The sequence below is a fragment of the Tenrec ecaudatus genome, chromosome 1 (genome assembly GCF_050624435.1).
Source record: "Tenrec ecaudatus isolate mTenEca1 chromosome 1, mTenEca1.hap1, whole genome shotgun sequence".
NCBI classification, from domain to species: Eukaryota; Metazoa; Chordata; class Mammalia; order Afrosoricida; family Tenrecidae; genus Tenrec; species Tenrec ecaudatus.
The window spans coordinates 193950877-193972691 of NC_134530.1; the positions used below are offsets into that span (position 1 = coordinate 193950877).

A 21815-nucleotide genomic window follows, 5' to 3' on the forward strand; every position below is an offset into this window, starting at 1 on the left:
TAAAAAGAACATTTCAAAATCTGTCCTGAAATACAATGTTGTCAGTACTAAAAGAATATCCATACACTTACCCGAAAGAGCAGTTAATTAATCTGACTGTTATCCAAATGAATGCAATCACTAAAGCCTAAGATAAAGAAATTGAATTTTTTTTTTTAGAAATTGAATTTTTAAAAACAACTTCTATAGTCTGAAATTGATCAAACATGCAAAGAGAATGCACAGAAAATTATTGGTGAATGGAATACAAAAGCTGGAAATTAAGAAGGATCCATAGTTGGAAAATACAGTCTTAGTGACAGAAATGGTAGGGATAGCATGATGTACTATTGCAAGGCCAATAGCCTATCCATTGGAAATAGCTTTACCAACAATATAGATGGAAATTAAATGTGACTATCACCATATGAAAAACACTCACTCACATCCAGTCGATTGTGACTCACAGTCAACTCAACCAACGGGACGGAGCAGAACTACCCCTGAAGGTTTCTGAGGCTGTCACTCTTTACTGGAGTAAAAAAACCCAAACCTCGTATTTCTGTGATTTCGAACTGCTAACCTTGTGGTTAGTAGCCCAGTGCAATACACTGTGCCACCAAGGCTCCTAGACGGAAAACACAGGAAAGAAATCAACTATACCTGTGGGAAGAGATGAAGGTGAACACAATATCATCAGTCAGAACCAGGCGTGAGGTTGACTGTGGAACAGATCATCAGTTGATCATATGAAAGTTCTAGTTGAAGTACAACAAAATTAAAATTAGTCAATGAGAGCCAAAGTACATACAAGCATGAGTATATCCCAATTGATGCACTGAACACGAAGGATCACTGAATTGTAGGATGACACCAGGGATAGTGTACATGAAAAAAGCAAAAGGTCATAAAAAATATGGGAAAGAAAGCAAAGACCAAATGAACATCAGAAGAGACTCTGAACCTTGCTCTTGAAGTCTGGGCAGCTAAAGAAGGCAAAGTATTATAGTAAAATGTGCAAAGACCTGGCGTTAGAAAACCAAATGAGAACCTACTCAGCATTTCTCAAGCCAGAAGAACTGAAAGGGGGGGAAAAATCAAACCTTGAAATACAATATTAAAGAATTCTATGGACAAAATATTGACGCAGGAAATAGCAAAAGAAGATGGAAGGAATACACAAAGTTACTGTACCAAAAAGAACTGGCTGTAACTCAGTCAATTGAGGAAGCAGCATATGATCAACAACCAACTGCAATGAAGGATAAAATCCAAACTACACTGAAAACAAAAACAAAAAAACAAACTCATTGCCATCGAGTCACTGCGGACTTATAGGGACCCTCTGTGGGTTTCCGAGACTGTAACTGTTTACGTGAGTACAAAGTCCAGTCTTTCTCCTGAGGAGCTGCTGGTGGTTTCGAACTGCTGAACATGCAACTGCAACCCGATGCATAACCACTATGCCACATGCCATTGGCAAAAAACAAGGTTGTAGGAACTGATGGAACAGCAATTGCAATGTTTCAACAAATGATACAATGCTAGAAGTGCTCACTGGTCTGTGCAAAAGCATTTAAAAGAGATCATATTGTGCTCATTCCAACAGAATGTGGAAATTACAGAACATACCATTAATATAACAAGCAGGCAAAATTCTGATGAGAATTTAAATTCAGCAGAAGACATGGAACTACGAATATCACTGCTCATGTCAGATGGATCTTGGCTGAAAGCAGAGACGACCAGAGAGATGTACGAATTGGACTGCTAGCATCAAGGTGAGTGTTTTCAACTGCCAGCTGCTCTGGGCGGAAAGGTCAGGCGGTGTGCTCCCATAACCTGTCACAGGCCCAGAAGAGCTGGAGATTTGGCTTCAATCCTTTACGCGTAAGAGGCGGCGGCTTTGGTTATTTTTCGGAGCCCCGATGGTGTATTGATTACGTGCTTAGTTGCTAACAGAAAGATCGGCAGTTTGAAACCATCAGTCGCTATGTAACATAAACAGTGAGTTTCTTTGCTCCTGTAGAGTTATAGTCTCAGAAACCCACTGGGGAAATTCTCCCCAGTCCTACAGGGTTGCTATGAGTCTGAATCAACTTGATGGCAGTGAGTTAAAGTAAATGACAGGTCAAGAGCTCTAGGTGAAATTCTGAGTTGTTAAGTCTTTTAAGTGGACATGTTGAGTCTTCCATATATGTCAACATTGGTAAAAAAATATTGTCAATTTAACACACAAACCAAGGGAAAAAGACGCTGAATGTGGTAGTAAGGGTGTACATTAAGACAAGTGGGTCTATAATGAACATTTAATCGCTAAAAGATTTCACCATCAGCTTAGTTTCACTGTTCTTTGCTACCATAGGAACTGCTATCCCCAATCTTGGCAGTGAGGGCTACGGAGAGACTGAGGAAAGTAAGTGTTCTCTGCTGGAAAGCAGATTTGTATTCTGGATTCTTAGGTTCCTGGAACTTTCAAAGAAGGGCTTCAGCCAGTGTATGAATCTATTAGAACCATAGAATTTCTACACACATTCTTTTTCTCTGGTGCTCTTACCTTTCCTCAAACTCTTTTTTTTAAAGTTATAGACTGCTGTTGTGATGTGACAATATAGAGGAAACAAGATTGGCCACAAATTGGTAATTGCTGAACCTGGGCAGCAGGTTCACGGAAGGAAGTTCATTACATTATTCTATTTTTTGCATATGGTTATCATTAATTAGAAAGTTATTTTTAAAAAACTGTGAAAGGAATTAATTATGGACATAAATTCTTTAAAGATGATTATGGAAATATACATGTCAATCTAAGTGATAATTCTATCTTTCTAGGAGAAAAAAGAAGTATGGCAACCTTTCTGGCTAAAACTTTCAATGAAGCAAACATCTTTTGCATTTCTTATGTTGTTTCACAAAGGGTCAACTTTGGCGCAAAATGGAAATGTGAGAGAAAGGGTGGGAGGGAGAGCAGAAGGTAAGCGTACAGCAAAGACTACAAAGACAAAGAAGGTGGCGTGGTTTGGTGCTTGAAGAGGGAGGCGGCAAGTGAAAGGAATAAAGTAGTGGGTCTAATCAAATCACTTAAAAAATCTGCAGCCTCTCAGAGTTAACCTTGCCAATCAGAGCTAGCAGGAGCAGGAGGTGCAAGAGCATGCCGGCGCACATTAAACTTCCCCAGTGTCCTTGAACCTACGATGCACTTCATCTTCTCACAGAAGCCCCGGGAAGGCTCCCTAATGCTCACCCTGAGAGAGAACCTTGAATTCCATTAGGAAGCTCACTGGGAAGGAGAAATCTCTAAGTGGCAGCTTGAAGCACACAGAGAGCTTATACTCCTGACTGATATTAGAAGTGAGCTCATGGGATTAAGTCTGCAAGTCCTATGTAATTAAAAAGCACGAACACACTGATAGATATCATTATACCAACAAGAACACAGATATGTTCTAAGACCCTTTTCCTCATCTCTTTTTCCTCTTCTCTGCTTAATCCCTTTAAGAAACAGCAATTATTTAAAAGAGTGAGGGCTAAGAGTCTACAATGAAACTCTGTAACTGGTTGGCCTAAAATCTGACTAATATAGCAATGATCCACATCTGTAGTGATGATATGCTATACATACAACCATTTGCCCATTTGATGATTAAACAAGAAGAAATGCAAAGGCAGAGAACATTACATTTGACGTCACACCAACTATTTTCATTCTACTTTGTTTTGTATTAATGAGAAGATGCCCTATGTAATTCCGCTTCCGTATTATGTGCCTAGAAGGGGACATTGACTCAGAGACGATTAAGTAGGACGCTGAAAAACTTAGTTTGCAGAATATAAGATATGGGGAGAAAATGACCACTACCCTCAGCTAATCTGAATGGTTGTCACATGAAAAGGAGAGTTTACTTTCTTTTACAGTTTTGAGTCAAAATTAAAACCAAAGAGTAAATTAAAGGGATGCAGACTCAACATGTAGAAGAAGTTTCTAATCATTAGAACTTTTTTTAAAAAACGGAACAGAGTGATTTTATTTGGTACAGTTCCGAGGTAGAAAAGGCGGGGCCTCGTACCCCACGTCTCTTCCCCCCTCCCATGGGGGTGGTGGTGGTAGCGGCACATATACAATTGTAGTAAATTGGCAGAAGAAAAACCCAACAGATTCCTGGCTAGAGGGGGAGAGATAAGGCAACGTGCTGGGGGAGTCCAAAGGGAGACATGGGCCCTCGGCTCCACCCACAAGAGTTCCCCTTTGGCCCGGATGAAGACATGGCTGGCAGCAGAGGCACAGCAAGGAGTGCCATGTCTTCCAGTCCCCTGGCTCCTGGTTCTGTGTGCTTGGGGGCGAGGCGGGGGTCCAGGGAGGTGAGGTTACTCCATTGTCTTTAGCTTCTCTTTCCTTGGCACCAGTGTTTTGTGAATATAAGGCAGTATGACTAGCAGACTCAAGTAGACGATATGGCCCAGAAAATAGACGGACTGGTACACCTTCAGCCATTTGTTCCAGGTGTAGAGGCCGAAGGCGGTCATGGAACAGCCCATGAAGAGCCAGTGGATGGTCTGCTGCACCAAGTAGAAGAAGGGGTGGAGGGTGGGGATGGACGCCAGCCTGCTCAGGGCAGGGCTCTCCCGAATGAGGCTGGTGGCCAGCCTTTCCACCATCACAATGAGGAACTCCATCTGGAAGCAGACCAGGTATCCTGAGTGTAGGCCATGCCAGAGGGCCAGGAAGAGCAACAAGAGACCCCGGGATAATTCTTTCTTTCCAAGGAACTTGAGTCTCTTGAAGAAGTAACGGGACACCTAGGTGTTGGTATTGATGTTGAAGGCGTTGATGGTGCCAGTGAAGCACGGGGTGGTCTCAAAGGGTCACACCCTCGTGTTGGCGCAGGCATCCCACTTTGCTTTGCGGTTTTCATCAAAGTCTGCGAAGCCCAGGCCCGTCAGAATGCACACTCCTTCCGTGACGAGCCAGCAAGTGACATATTTGTAGAGCACAAACTTGCCCCAGACCAGCATGTACATGCAGCGGAACAGAAAGGGTGAGGAGGTAATCGTCTGTGACTTGGGGGCTGAGCACAGTATAGCCCACTAGGTAGACAAGGCCCAGACTCAGGCGCCTGAGAGCCGGTACGACACTGTTTGGTATCTTCCCTGGGATGTCAGTCAGCTGTCCCTGCACCAGCTTCATGTAGTGGTTCACTGAGAACTGGGGACCTACCTAGAAGGCCCCATGGAAGCAGGAGAAGCCAGCCACTTCCAGCAGGGAGGGGATACCCTGAATGGCATATCTCCGTTGCTCAGAGGTCAGGGAATCCTGATCGTTCCCTCCGTCAAAGCAGTCATCCGCCAGACCAATCAGCTTCAAAGTCAGAACACAATGTGGCATGGTCCACTGGACAGCGTAGTTGCCAGAGGCTGTGAAATAACATCCAGCGAGAAGACAGACCATCTGGAAGCAAAACGTGGTGAGGACGGCTGTGATGGTGCGGCCCATCAGTCGGAGGATGAGGAACTGGAGCCCAACGCACAGCAGGGCGTGGGAGAGCTGGGTTCCAAAGTGAAAATAAGCAACCGAGAGGCCTGGGACGGTGTGGAAGAGATGGATGAGGTAGCTGTCCTCGTGGAAAAGGTAATGCCGATCAAACAAAGCTAACAGGTAACCCAGGAAGATGGCGATGATGAGCCGCAGCGCCTGTTCTGACGCGCCCACGGGCGTCGCCAACTTGTGAAGGCTCAGCTCCTCGAAAGCCGCCCGCAGCACCTTCACCAGCTCCACGGCGGCGCCCACGTCCCCCTGGGTGGCGGACGCCATCTTAACTCCGGGTGCCCCTCAGGGACCCCGCAGCTCTTGTCCATTAGAACTTTAAAAATAAAATAGGCTATTTTGAGGAACAAATAGAAATGCTCGAGCAGAGGCCGCATAGCTTAAGCATTTGCTCTAGGTGGAAAGTCCAGCCAGGTGACCTTTAAATTCCTCCCTACTTTCACGGTTTTCCAATTATGGTTTGTCCAAGGTAGTGAGTGGTAGGATGGAAACTGGGGCCATTCTTGGTTAAAAATGGACTCCTTCTAAACTAGAGGTTATATAACCCACTCCCCGCCCAGTAAGTTTGGGTGGCAAATACAGAAGTGAGGTTAACGGCGTCAGACAAACAACACCAAAGTTATGGGAAAGTGAGAGCTCGAGGCTTGTCAACAGAGGGCAGTAGCTCCTCAGCTCTCACTGATGGCTGTCCAATCCGAACAGTGCCCAGATTGCCCTGTCTTCAGACTTTTCAAGAGAAGCCGAAAGTCTGTACTTTCTTGTGAAATTAACTGGTACTTAATTACAAATGAGGGGTGGGCACGAGCAACACTACACTGCGGTCTCATTGTTTTCCTATGGTCTCCAATCACCATAGAATGTCCTATAGACATTTATTTAGGCATAATCAGTCTCTGGACACCTGTGGTGGAATATGTATGGCTCATATACATTCTATAGAATTTTGTGGAAAAATCAGCCTCTCTTTGAGATTTTCCCCCCTGAATTATTTTATTCCTGTCTTTCAGGTTTGATGAACTACTCTGAGTTATCAATCTAAATCACCCTCCCCAGCTCTCCCTCCCCCAAAAGGAAAAGGGGGGGGGAAAAAAGCAAGCCTGGTCATTTCTAGACCTTACTCTGTTCACTCAGTGACTAAGCAAATGCTTAGTCTCATTTGGGAGCATTTTGCTATTTTGTGTAATTCCTTCATCTTTAATTTTTTCTTATAATGTGACATTTAGAAGAGCATTTTAGATTCAGCAGTGCTCAGCAGAGCCAAATATATTTTAAAACATGCATACATTTAAATAATAAATCTCAGAAACTGTCAATGAGCCACAATTTCAACTTTCAAACAAGTTAGTTCTTCTAAGATAGATGACTGATACATTTCCAGAGTTAAATGAGGAAGAATTGCTTGACTTTTTAAAGGATTTAAAATGAATCCAATCCTTAGGGCACAATCAACAGACTACAACACAGTGATGCTTCTGCCGTAAGTGGCTACACTATTCCCAAATCTTCAAGATGAAGAAGGTGGATTGCCTGGGGATACAAACCAGTTCCTTTGTTTTCAAGCTTCCCAAGGTGTAAATTGTCAACAATCTCTGGTTTATAGAAAGAGAGAAAGAATGTAGCAAGGAAACCATTAGGAAGAAGCAATTTACTATACCAGGTCATAACACTTTGACAGTATCCTATAACTCAGTTAGATGTAAAAATAAGATGACACGGGGTGTTCCTTGAACTCAAAGTAATTTGAACTTGATTCACACTGTACTGTGAGCCAGTTGTTCATTCTCACACAGAAGTACGTAACAAAAGAAGTAACTATTTGTTATAAAAATGACAGGAAAAAAAACTTATTAAGAAAATTGTTAGCTGGGAGAATAGGGACAGTAAAAGTTAAACTGAACAACGAACCTGATGAGTAAAAGGATGCTTACATGTAATATTTCCTGATAAATAAGAAAATTTAAAGACACAACAGCAGCGGATAGAAAGGATTTAGCCTCACAGAATGCATCAGATGGCGGGGTTTCTGAAAACACCGAAGTCACTATGATACAGGAAGATGGTGATGCAGTGCAGGGTGGAAAGTGAGGAGAATCTACAGTCAGAATATTGGGGCATGAGCTCTGGATACTCCCCTTACTAACTTTGTGTCCTCAGCAGGTCACCTAACCTCTCTCTCTCTCTGTTTTGTTTGTTTCTCTGTCCTGTGCTACCTACACAGGACTGCTGTAAGGAAAACATGAGCCAACACTGAGTGCATTTTGTGCAACAGAAAGGATGATAAAAGGTTTGGTTTTAAAATTCTGGCTTATCAATATTGGTTAACAATCTTCAGACTTGTCTGCATTGACATTTCATCCTTCTCTGTTAACCCAGACCACTGCTTATGTGTTTGCAGCTGTAGTTGATTCTTTGCAGAGGAGGATGAGTAAGTTGTTCTATTAGTCAACAAATATTTACCATATGGCTCCACTGAAATATCATTAAAAGGTTTGGTAAACTAGACTTCGTCTCTACCTTCATATTCTCAACCCTCAGGAAATTAATAATCCATTAAACAAAAATTTCTTTAAAAAAACAAAAATTAACTTAGAAGCCTAATCTTAAAATTAAAAGTTGATGGGATGAGGAGGAGCCCTGGTGGTTATGTGTTGGGTTGCTAATTACAAGGTCAGCAGTTTGAAACCACCAATCAGCTCTGCGGGAAAAAGACGGGACTTTCTACTCTAGTAAAGAGCTTTAGTCTCTGCAAGCCAACGGGGAAGTTCTATCTGGTCCTACAGGGTCACTGAGTCAGAACTGACTCGATGGCAGTGAGGTTTGCTTTTGTTCGGTAGGGAGGGGACCCTTACGACACCTCAGTAGCGTATTCATAGAGTACTTTGAAAATGACTGCACTGAGAGGCCTCCCAACATCTGTGGGGGCAAGAGTGCAAACGCTGGTGCTCAGGACCACTCACCACGGGGTCTATGCCGCACTGCAAAAGCTCTCACATCTGAGTGTAGCCACCTCAGTTAACCAAAGCAGATTTTATTTTTATCTACAAAATAAAGTTCAATCCATCCGCTCCTCTCCATTTGCCCCTTGGACACACTTCAGGCAGTTGCATAGGCACACATATGCCAGCAGTGAGATAGACCCTAATTCAGATCCCGGAAATGGGCTGGCCTCTATACACCGATGTAATTTAAAACATGCAATGTGTATGTAAATTTTACCTTTAGGAAGGAGTAAAAAAGAGACACGATTGTTTTACATCGAAGCTCTTTCTTCTTTGTACTATAGTCTTAAATGGACACTGTCTAAGATAGTTGTGAGTTTATTTCTATCAACTCATTCAACAATTAAAGCCGACCCCCTGCCAAGATACTTGTCCAGAGCAATAATTCACTTCAACACGGGCATGTGGGTGCTTAAGGCATAGACTTCAAAGACTCACTCGGCAGCATCCACTGCTTGGAATATCTATCTGATGTATGTGTTGCAGCTGATTTGTTAATGCCTGTCACACTCAATAAACAATTACTACGAGACATACATATTGCCCAGATGTGTCAAGAAAATCATGAAGTATTTAAATACCTTTATGAAAATCAAGTTTTTCTAATCCAAATTCTTTGTAGATTCCCCCCTTCACAAATTTCTTAAAAGCATTATTATTTCTTTTCTAAATCTTCATTCTTTGTATTCATCAAATACTTATTAAGTACTATGCCAAGAAACATGTTAGGACCTGGAGACAGGGGGAAAAAAAGCAGCCTATACTCTGAAGGTGGCCAGAGTTTTAATGACAGAAGGCAGTTATGATAAAGCACAACCAATTCTATGGCAGATATAAACACAGAATGTTCCCGGGACACAAAAGAGAGGGCTTAAGAAAGGTTGTGGTTGGAGTAAAAGGGGAGGGGCTAGGTCTTTCCAAAGATCAAAGTCTGGCCTTTCCCTACATGCCTTTGTGAAATAAATAAGGAAAAGGACCATGTGCACATATATATGCATGCACAAGTATATGCTTACGGGGTATTTATCTTAAAAAAACCAACCATTTTTCAATATTTTATAAGCTAAGAGTGAATGTATATCATGTGTCAAAATTCATTATGCAGGAGGCCACTTAGAACAATGAAACGTACAAGATGGTCCTTGCACTCAAAGATCTTACAATCCAATTGGAGAGCCAACATAACAAGGGCAATAAAGTAATCAGTATAGTAACGCTTGCTAGCTAGAAAGAACTGCTGGAGATTACAAATGGGCAGGTAGTTTTCTTGAGGAAAGAGATTGTTGTTCTTGAATTTCAACTTCCTTTTTCTTTCATATTTTCTTGAACGGTAGACAGTGCTCAATTACATTTCATTTCCAAATCACCTGTTAGAAAACCCTACCTTTGTTAACTTGTTCATCACTTCATGTTGCACTGCCTTATTAATTTGTTTGGTTTAGGAATACCTATTTTGATCAACTAAAAATTACCAATCAAATGATCTAGTATTGGACACACTTGGATTTGAATCCTGTCTGTGCAGCAGCTATGATGCTTTGTATTATTATAAAAAAATTCAGTTCACAGATTATAAAGGAACAAAAAAAGAGCCAAAGATATATAAGTATCCTTTAAAAGTCTATCCAATACGGCTTACACCTGCATTTTCATTCCTCTTTTATAAATGCAACCATGTCTAAACAGTCATTAATTTTTCATAGGAATGAACTCATTTGAGTGTTTTCATCCTGATTCTTATTGAAGGCAGGTGGCACTAAAGGACTAGCGGGTGAATGTTGGTTACTACTAGTGAACGATGAAGTCTTCTCTCCCCTCTCTCCCCACACTCAGGCATCAGTTTTGGAGTGGCAGCCAAAGGTCTAGAGTTGATTCGGGAACCTCTGGGCGGTACTCCGTGAGATCACCAATTCACTCAAGACAGTGGTGGCACTAGGTTTGGTGGTACCCAGTGTGGTAACTCAGGGTACTGCCCATAGGCTGCCACCATACACAATACACAAGAGAGCAGTGTTTACTTAGAGTGCTACTTAGGCCAACAATTAATGTTTACTTCAATTAAAATGACAGAATGTGATATACTTGAAAACTGCTTGAATTTTTCTTAGATTACATTAGTACTAACAACAAAATTGCTTTGTAAAATCTTTCTACACTGAGTTACAATATTATCAGCTAGAACACTTCTAGTAACTGAGCAAAGTCTTTGGCCTTTCTCTTTCTTTTCCTTTAATTAAGGAGTCCTGGCAGTGCAGTGGGTTACACATGAGCTGCAAGCTTGGTGGTTTGAAACCCCTAGCCCAGGGGTCCTCACATTTTTAAAACAGGGGGCCAGTTAACTGTCCCTCAGACCATTGGAGGGCTGGACTATAGTTAAAAAACAAACTATGAACACATTCACATGCACACTGCACACATCTTATTTTGAAGTAAAAAAAAAAACGGGGCAAAACCACTCGGCAGGCCGGGTAAATGTCCCTGGCGGGCCATAGTCTGAGGACGCCTGTCACTCGGCAAGAGGAAGATGAGGCTGGCTGCTCGTGTAAAGCTTTGGAAACCCAAAGGGGAAGTTCAACTCGGTTCTGAAGGGACTCTTAGAGGAGTCAGGGCCTAATCGATGCAGTGAAATTCTGGGTTTTCCTTGAATTACTACTTTACTCTCAAACAGTTATTGACATTCACCAATACTAATTGCCATAATATTGTAGCTAAAACACCAGAACACTTGACAGAAACACCAGCAGCAATGAACACAGGGCTTGCTTGCAGCACATAGCGATGGCAGCTTTGCTGGGCGTGGGGAATCATGACTGCGCAGCCAGAATTTCAAAAAAGGTTCCAAGTATCCACCAACAGAGATTTTGGGTCTCATAGGGTTATTGATACAAGTAAACTGGGCTTACGACAAATGTTTTTATTGTTATAATTAAGTATAAGAATATTTTAATAAGATTAATAAATTGCTGCTGAAACATGCACAAGCTTTTATAGATGGCCATTTTAGTGTCAGAGGTGTAGTCACATTCCCCACAATCCTCTGCGCCCTCCTCTTCATCCCCTTGCCCCACCGCCAACACTGCTACAATGAAGAACACCGGGCAAATGCTTAGTCGGGGGACAGGGGGAGAGGGAATCATAAAAGTTGAGAATTGATTCGTGGGTAGGAAAAGCACTAGAGGTTTTTGATTGCTGAAGAGATACTTAGATAATTCAAGTTTACGGAAGACCAATCTTTCAGAATTAATAATTTAAAAAGTCACATAAGAAGTTGCCACCATAATGTGTGCATGAAGGGAAGATAATCTGGGCCAGAGAAGGGTCAATAGTAGGGCATTAAATTCTCCATCCTCACAAGGCCAACAATTGCCGGTCTCAAGGGTTCCTTTTCCCACTCAGAAGGTACTTGAGCCTGAGTTGCAATAATGTTATTAAATGAACATTTTTTTAGCAAAGTCAGTAGTAAAATTATTATTGATAAGCAACAATACAAAAATGACTAGTCAAGCTTTTCATAACTAAATTGGAATTCAAAGGTACAGACAGAGTGGAAGGAGAAAGAGACTTTTGCCACTAACAGGCTGGTCTATGACATGGGTCTATTACATATAGTCCTCTTGTTGTAATTTCTTTTTATCATGGAAATACTTGCAGACACAGAAGAGTGGAAATCTATTACTCGGATTTAACAATGTGAGCATTATGCCATATTTCGTTCAGGTTTTCCTTCCCCCTGCGGCTGATTAAGGAAATTATAGGCATCATGACATCTTAAGCCTAAAAGCAATAAGGACATATGCCTACACCACAATCGGATTATCACACCTCAGGAAGGTCCCATTAACCCCTGGATGTTATTGTACAACGGTCCCTTTAACTCTTATGACTCTACAAACAACATACACAAACACACAACACGGCTTATTATGTTCTCCCCCAAAGCGATGCTGTGCACTCGTTCTGAGGGATAGTGGGGACATTTTCTCTCAAGAGTCAATCAACTTTGCAAATCCTCTGTGCCGCATTGGCAAAGCAGTAAAAACTTATCATTTAAAAAACGTTTACAATAACAAATCTACATCACTTGGATTTTTCACACAGAGCACTTCGGTAGGACTTCTAGCCTATACCACTTCCTTCTTTTCAAGTGTCATGGGCAGGGACGGAACATCAGCTCAAGACTTTGCCCTTAAGAGAATCAAGACCTCTGGCCAGTGTCAGATACTCTGTCACGATAAACTGCTTGTATCCAAGCCAGATATTTATTACTATTGATCTGCCTGGCCCGAGCAGAAGACGTTTGTTCTCCCAGCCGGGACTTTGACCTCAATTAAGTTATGAATTCCAATCCAATAGACTGCTCCACTTACCCTCCTGCTCTCCCTGACTGGATTAATTAGAATTAGCTAGGCCGAGAGTCACCCCAAGCTCCTCCTGGATCATGTTATTTTAATAATAAATAAAGGGAGAGAAGCAGTGTACAAGAAGTATTTTGAAAGATTGCTTATCTAGAAACATCATTCAGAACCTGCCAATATCAATTTCTTTGACTTTGATTAGCTCATTTACTTTTTATTTCTTTTTGTTCATGGAATTTCCCATTTCTAAATATGTTCATTACACAGAGAAATCAAACTCCCTGCCATTTGAGCACTATGCTTCTGGTTTAGGGTTTCAATGGAGATAATTCATCAAAGCAATCATTTGCAAAAATGTATACTTACAACATTTAATAATCTAAGAGCACCAAGGGGAAACGAACAAACCCATATCTCTCTAGCTGCTCAATCTGGAAGCCAGAACACCAGTCTCCAGTTATAAGCTATTCTCCATAGGTGGTTAAATTAAATGGTAGATAAATCAGAATGTTACTGAGGCAGCAACACTCAAGCCTGCAAAGAATAAGAATGTGGGAGCATAATTCTCTTCAATCTGTAAACCACTGGGACAGTACAGTACACACTGGACAGTGAGAATTCCAAATCAGGTTGCTAGCAAGGAGAATCAATGGGACCAGGATTTTCTAAATTTACTGGTATAACTTTAGGACTTTGCTCCTAAATATGAAAATGTATTTTAAAATGCACAGAATATTAAGAATGCTTACATTCTGGATGTAAGCTTTGGTATTTGATTCTGAAATTGTAAAATTTGTAGAAAGTTCAAAGAGAATCCTAAAGGCCCTATGCATTACCAATTAATAATTCTGAGTGAAAACCCTTTTGCTTCTTTGATTACTGAAATTCTGATTTTTAATTAGTCCTAGGGACCATGAGAATTTTAAATGGAATGCTTATACGTAGTGATGATTTAAATGTTAAAGGCAATGCAAAACTAAAGCACAGACTTTGTCCTAAAAATGCTAAGAATCACAAGCATATCTTGAAGGTGCGGTATTAGTATGAAAGGGCACCCTGTAAAGGAATGAAACAGCTGTTTATCAGGCCTTTTAAAACGGAAGTGGTTCTATACAAATTTTTTACAGAAAAGAAACAGGTATATAGAGAAATGATTCTCAAAAAGTACAAGAATTATATTTAAATAAAGTTTAGCTGTTGGATTGAATCTTCAGCATCACCACCACAGACTTGTTTACTTTTGGGTTTGGTAGATAAAATAAAATTACATTTATATTAGAGGAGAGGTTTTTACTTCCCTATGGAAAAGTTCTACACTCAAATAAAAGCAAACATTTCCTCCCCAGAACCCAGAACATATTAGAAAGCTAGGAAAAGAGTAAAACTGATATGAGAGCTGACCTTTTAGTAATGAATCAAGAATTAAGAAAATAAGTTGAAGGCTAAGACTATTTTCACAATGATCCACTCAGCAAGAAAAGAAGACCAAATGACAAAATGTAGCGTATTTTTGGCAAAGATCTTCTGCTTTTACACCTAACTTTCATTAGATTACATATCCTTAAGTGGAATGAAAACAATTCTCTAGCAAATCATATAGGTGATTTAACACATTAACCCACACTTTTGAAATAACCACTTAATTAGGGTCACCAGAACAGTATGTGGAGAAAAATCAGAAGGGCTGAACATATTTATGCCTTCACTTAAAGATGAAATAGTTGAAATATAATGACCTAATGTCATATAAGTGGTATAGAAACAACATTAATGTACCGCCCTAACAATCTAAAAAATTATTAAAAAAATTAGAAATAGTAAATACTTTATGGGTGAAGGGAGATGTAGGATGGTGTAAGACATAACAAAATAATAATAAATTATATATTATCAAGAGTTCATGGGGATGGGGTGGGGAAGGAGGGAAAAAAATGAGCTGATACCAAGGGATCAAGTAGAAAGCAAATGTTTTGAGATGATGAGGGCAACAAATGTACAAATGTGCTTGACATAATGTATGTATGTATGGATTGTGATAAGAGTTATACGAGCCTCCAATAAAATGATTAAAAATAGTAAATACTTTATAGTCTTAAGGAAAATTTAATCTTTAAACCAATGAACCAACCAATTGCCCTCAAGTCTCATGACTCAGATATGTCAGTGTAGACCCAGGCTCCCTATGGTTTCAATGGCTGATATTTCAGAGGTGATTGCAAGGACTTTTTTCCCCCAAAGTGCCTTTGTGTAGACTTGAACTTTCATACTTTTGGCTAACAGCTCAATCCATTAACCATGTACAGCACCCTGGGATTCTATTATAGGTGCTCTGATGACAAAGCGATGGGTTGCGAAATGCAAGGTCAGCACTTTGAATCCACTAGCTGTTCCACAGGAGAAAGATGAGGCTTTCTACTCTCGTAAAGATAGCATCGCTATGGGAACTGCCTAGATTGCACTGAATTTGGAGGTATGTATTTCTTAAATTCCATTAACTACTTAAGAATACATTTTTAAAATGTGAACAATTTATCTAGAGAAAACTAAAAGTGAAAACATAGAACAACTCATTGCCACAGGAGGACAGAGTAGATACTGCCTCTGTGGGTTTCTGCGACATCTTTACAGGAGAAGTCTCCACTCCCTCTTGTGCTGTGGCTGGAGGGTTCAAATTGAGGACTTGTGGTTAGTTCAAAGAGCCCATCAGGGCTCTATTAGCTAAATGGAAAAAGTGACCCCTATTTTTAGGTGGGATGACTCAGTATTATAAATGTAAATTATCCCCAAAATAATTTATACACTTAGTGTAACCCTGATAAAAACACCAACATGGTATTTTATGGAGTTACAAATTGATATGTGTGTGTGTCTGTGTGTGTGTGTGTGTGTGTATATATATATATATATATATATGTATATATATATATATATATATATATATATATAGAGAGAGAGAGAGAGAGAGAGAGAGAGAGAGAGAGTTATATGTATGTTTAAAAAAATCAACCAAAGCATGTGAAAATACAGGAAAACACTACAAAGAAAAGCGATGAGGGAGAAACAACAATTCCACATTGTAAGATCTACATGCTGCTAGGGAGTCTAGTGGCAATGTGCGTTGCTAACCACAAGGCTAGCAATTTGACTCAACCAGTCACCTCGCAGGAAAAGATGAAGCTTTCCACTCCTGTTAATTTGCAGCCTTGAAAACCCAAGGAGGCGGCAGTTCTACTCTATCCTAGAGGGTTGTTAAGACTCAGAATTGACTTGATGGCAGTGAGCTTGGCTTTTAAAAAGATCTTTATGGTAACAGATTGCCAAGTATTTCTCCTATAGAGTGTCTGCATGAGTTTGGAAGGTTTATATGACTACTAAAGAGCCCTGTTGGCTCTATGGGTCAGGTACTGGGCTGCTAAATCACAAGGTCAGTGGCTCAAACCCAACTGCCACTCAGTGGGAGAAAGATGAGGCTGTTTCCATATGTCTTTGCATTTTCATTGCTCTTCTCTGGAGAGAACAACAGTTGTACCTTAAATGGCCTCTAAGGAGCTTTTAAGATTTCAGTCACTACTCACCAAAGTAGGATATAGAACACTGTCTTTGATTTTGGTACTCCCAAGATAATTTTGGCAGTTACATGCATACATACATATCTACATCTGTTGTCAATTGGAGAGGATTAAGAGTGAAGGGGTGGAGTTTTGCCTGTCAATCAGTTAACAGCTTGATGACCTCATTTGGAGGCACTAAGGAGATAAACAGCTCTTTGGAGGTGGGACACAAGCTCATGCCCTGGGAGACATTGCAGCTGACAAGACACATGGAACTGCACTAGTGCCCTGAGCTGGACGAGCTATGTGGAGACCCCTAACAGCACTTACAATGCCACTGGATCCACAAGACTTCCTACCCACTGGCCTGTGATCTTCCTGCATTGTCACTGAAAGTGTTTCGTGAGTCTGAAGAGGACTTTATAGATTGTTATCGGACATATGGGCTAATATCAGACTTATAGACTTGATCTGGCCTGGGCTGGGATGTTTTCTCAATATTCAATTGTTCTTGTATATTAAAAAGCTCTTTCCTATACATGAGTGTCTATGAATTTGTTTCTCTAGTCTACCTAGACTAACACAATGATGTTCTAAATCCCCCAGGCTAGTGATATATTCCTTAAAGGTGTTTGATTATGTCTAAGAAGTTTTCATAACTTTGCCCCCTGTATGCTCCACCATATTCATGGATATATTTGCAGCAAAGGTAAACACACACATACAAATACTATGTTAAACCTATGTGTACACTCTCACTCTGTCTTCCACAACTGTTCAGCTTGTGTGTCTATACAAACATCTGCTTGTGAATTGTCATGAAGGCAGGGCTGTGTGTTTGCCTATTGCCTGTAATTCCTGAAAACCTTCCAGTGTCTCCTCAACTCTATCATTTCTTGTTAACCTTTTTACTGGGTATATTGTTCTCCCGTTCACCCAAATTAACACTTTTCTACCTTCTAAAATGTGAACTTCCCCTCCTCTTGCCCCCACGACCCAAGAAACCACTAAAGGATGCTTCTTTTAGTGTGAAAACCTTCTCTTGATTTTTAAGAATAGTAGTCTCAGGCAATATTTGAGACAACTGACTTTTGTGATTGACTAATTTCACTCGGTGTAATTGTCCTCCAGGTTTATTTATGATCTGCGGTATTTCAGATTCATCTTTATTCTTTAGTGCTGTGTAGTGTTCTAGTGTGTGTGTATATACACACTAAAGTTTATTCATTCTTCTACTGATGGGCATTTAGTTTTTTTCATCTAATAGTACTGTAATGAACACAGGTATGCGTATGTCTTTTTTGTGTCCCAGCTCTTATTACATTAGGCTATACATTGAGTAGAAGGACTCTATTTGAGAAGCGCAACCCCCCCCCAACACCCCCAAAACAATAAAAATGTTTTAAAGAAATATTTAATACACTAAAAAAAATCATTGCCATCGAGTCGATTCCGACTCATAGTGACTCTCTAGACAGGGTAGAGAACTGTCCACATGGGTTTCTGAGACTGGAACTCTTTAGGTAGTAGGAAACCTCATCTTTCTCCCACAGAGCACCTGGTGGCTTACAAACTGCTGCCTTTGTGGTTAGCAGCCCAAGTCGTAACCACCATGCCACCAGGGTACATTATATGATACTAAGTAGGAAATGTAGTAAAACAATGAGATAGATGGCTGATCTCTAGTTCCAGATAGCAAGAGAGAAGACATATAGACTCTTCCATTGAAACATTTCTTTTAAAGCATAATAAATTGTTAAAAATTAGTGATAAAGATATTAGAGAGTCCTAGAAGCCAAAAAACCTAAATTAACTAAATCAGAGAGCAAGTTAATCAGACAGTGCACTCTCCTGGTGCTTTCTTACCTAGGGCATTTTCTGGTGCTGTGCATGGGATGAGAAATGAGCTTGGCGCAGATGAAATGATACGTGGGAGAAACAAGAAGCACAAATTTTGGAGGTTCTATGTAGATGGTTCCCCACTTAGGGAAGCCCTGGTATCACAGTGGCTAGGAGGTAGATGCCTCCTGAAAGGATGGCGGCTGAAGCCCATGGGAGAAGAACTAGTGTCAAAGCTACAGCCTAGGAAACTATGGAGGCAGTACTGTTCTGCCACACAGGGTTGTCATGAGTCGGAACTGGTTCAATGGTACACAGTAACAATAACAACAGGTCCAAAGTTAATTAGGAGTTGTCAGGGATAGGATGGGGTTAGGGGAAGTTACTGCTTAGGGGACACTAAAGTTGCTTTTAAGTGTGATGGGAAAACTTGGAAATGGGTAACAGGAATTGTGAGACAAGATGAACATAATTAATGTCACTGAATCGTATATATAAAAAATGGCAAAAACTTTCTTAAATATACATGTACCACAATAAAGTGATTAAAACAAACGAAAGTAGAAAGATAACGAGCAGAAATCAATGACCCAAAAGTGAAATGTACAGTGGAGGCAATCCACAAAGTCAAAAACTGGTTATTTGAAAATATTAAAAGTTCTTAAAGCCATAATACAAACAGGAAAAAGATAAATGACTAAGATCAGAAAAAATTTAAAAGTAGGTATCACTGTACACCTTTAGAGATAGGTAACATATAACAAGATGATATTATGATCATAAGGTTAAAATAACATTTTATAACTTATAAAAATTTTAAAAGAAGAAAACAGAGTCTGTAGTTTAATGTGCCCCCAGGCTTAGAGGGCTTCACTGATACATTCATATCTACAGTGCTTATTATATCTTTGTATCGCTTTTCTGTTTTAATTAAAGATTGTTCTAGTTATCACTACACCCATATACAAAGTTGCACACAGACACACACACAGACACTTGTGAGAACTGGAACTTGATGAGAATGCCCTGTTTTTCTGGGTCTCATAAATTTTCTACCTTTGAGAGGAAGCAGCTTACCACTTTTCTATTGCTCTCTCTTAGTGGAAAATAAGTGATTATCTTCTCTCAAGTTTTCTGTATACATAGGTTCCGATTTCCATACGTTTCACTGTATGTTTTGTGTACACACATAACTACTCATGCATGTTACATGTACAAACATGGCCTTTTACTGCATGGGTCCCGTGAGAAGGGAAGTGGGTGCCAAAGGGGAATATGCTGATAGGATTTAACTATGAGGAATTATTAACAGGATGGATCCATTATGATTGTCATCCTGTGAAGTGTAAAATGAGCCCTCTAAGAAGCAGGTGTACGGAAGGGGACAGGATCTTATTATCAGCAAGAGCCAGGAATTGAGTGTGTCCTGTGACCCTGAGATCCCAGTGCACTGACCCTCCAGGATCCAGAATAGAGCTGTGACATCAGAGGCGCAGCAACAGAACCAGGAGTCAGGTCACAGAGCAAGTCAAGCTGAGTCCTTTGGGGCAGGAGGCTGGCTTGTGGAGCCGGGTTTGCCGGCCCTCTGAGGTGGAGCTGATGCCTTCAGGTGGGAGCTTACTGGAGTAGGGTGCCGCTGCGAGCTGAGTGCCTTCAGGCTGAGGCTTACAGTGAAGTGGCCTGCATTAGCAGTCCGAAGAGAGATCTGCACCATGTCCTGACTGCACAGCGCTTCTCACCAGCATTGCAACCTGTTAACTTCCTAAACAAGCCCTGTAATCAGGTGGAATGTGTGTGAGTTCCGTGTGGCCATGCAAACAAAGTAAAGAGTGATGTTTGTGAGGGAACACAAGACTATTGAGAAAATCAGGGCTACGTGAAAATGGAGACTTTTTTTCCAGATCATATTTTGTTCCATTTTTGTAAGTTCAGAAAATATGATCACAGAAATAATAACTGCCCCGACTTACTGGTGACGCAGTGCGAACACTGCGGTGAGCCCAGTTACAGATGGTTTCTCTTGGGAGAGAGAAAGCTGGCTAGCTGTATAACTGGAGGGTGGATGGCAACACACTTTACTTAGGGCTTCTTCCCGTGAGGCCTAACCAATAAGAAGGCTTCAGGTCCAATTTGGTCCCCTTCAAGAAGTCAATCAACTCACACATTTCTTTCAACCCCCCCTCTCTGGCGCTGCTTGCCTCCCAACCCAACCCCCTGTGCCTTTCAGTTGCAGGGCTTCAAGCATCGTAAGAGCTGGGAACCCAGAACACGTGGCTACTGCCCGGTACTGTCTGGGCTTCCACCTGGGGCCAAAGCCAAGTGTTAAATAGGTGGTAGGTATGAGAGGACTTCAAGAAGTTTGAAAGAAAATTCCAATGCCTTTCAATTTCATTTTCCATGAGCTTTTAAAATCTCCCTCATATAGAAAATGTTTACCATTTAGTTTTATGAGGCTAGTGTACCTCTTACAGAAAAATCTAGTAATATTACTACCAAATGCCCCAAACCACTGCCATCTAGTCAATTCAAATTCATAGTGACCCTATATAGGGTTTCTGAGGCAGCCTCACCTTTCTCTCTTGAAGAATACTATATGATATTACAGTTTATGAAATCAAATAAAATATCTAAATATTTAAAAATCAAATCCAGCAATTAAGATTTATTCCAAAAGTCAGCTTAATTTGACATTTTTAAATGAATCAATTTTAACATCATATTTACTGGTGAAAGACAACACTTCCCTCCTAAGATCAGGAACAACATAAAGGTGACCACTCTCTCCACTGCTTTCTCAGACTGTAACACAGGTTCTAACTAGGACAATGACATTTAAAGAGGCATACGACTGGAAAGGAAGAAGTAAAACTATATTTGCTGATGACCTACTAATCTTGCATAGAGAAAATAATAAAGAATCCACTAAAAATACAATTACAATTAATAAGAGAGTTCAGCAAGGATGCAAGATACCAGATCAATAAACAAAAATCAATTCTATAGCAATGAGCAACTAGAAAATGAAATTAAGAAAATAATCCATTTATAATAGCATAAAAAGAATTAACAATATTTAGGAATAAAGTTAACCAAAAAAAACCCCAAAACATGTACATTAGAAACTACCCATCATCACTGAATAAATTGAAAGGCATTCCATACTCTTGGCCCAGAAGGCTTGATCCTGTTAAGATGGTACCACTTCCCAACCAATCGACAGATACACTATTCCCATCATACTCCCAGTTGCTTTTTAAAAGGAGAAACTGACAAGCTGATCCTAAAATTCATATGGAATTGCAAGGAAACTGGAATAGCCACAATTCTGAAAAAGTAGACTAAAGATGACTCAGATCCCAATTTTGAAACACTCTCCAGAGCTACAGTAATCAAGCCTGTATGGTACTGTTTTAAGGATAGGCAAACAGTGAGTGGAATTAAATTGTGAGTGTAAACTAACAAACTGTGAGAAATAAACCCTCTCATTTATGGTCAATTGGTTTTTGACAAGGGTACCAAAATAATTCAATGTAATGAAATATAAGTCTCT

General features: G+C 40.4%; 1 protein-coding gene and 1 pseudogene across 2 annotated transcripts in view; both read right to left on the reverse strand.

The window, feature by feature from the left end:
• ACBD6 (acyl-CoA binding domain containing 6) overlaps positions 1-21815 on the reverse strand; it is a 180061-nt gene that overhangs the window by 57984 nt on the left and 100262 nt on the right. The gene's annotated exons all lie outside the window — the stretch shown is intronic.
• LOC142437247 (lysophospholipid acyltransferase 5 pseudogene) lies at positions 4151-5788 on the reverse strand (annotated as a pseudogene).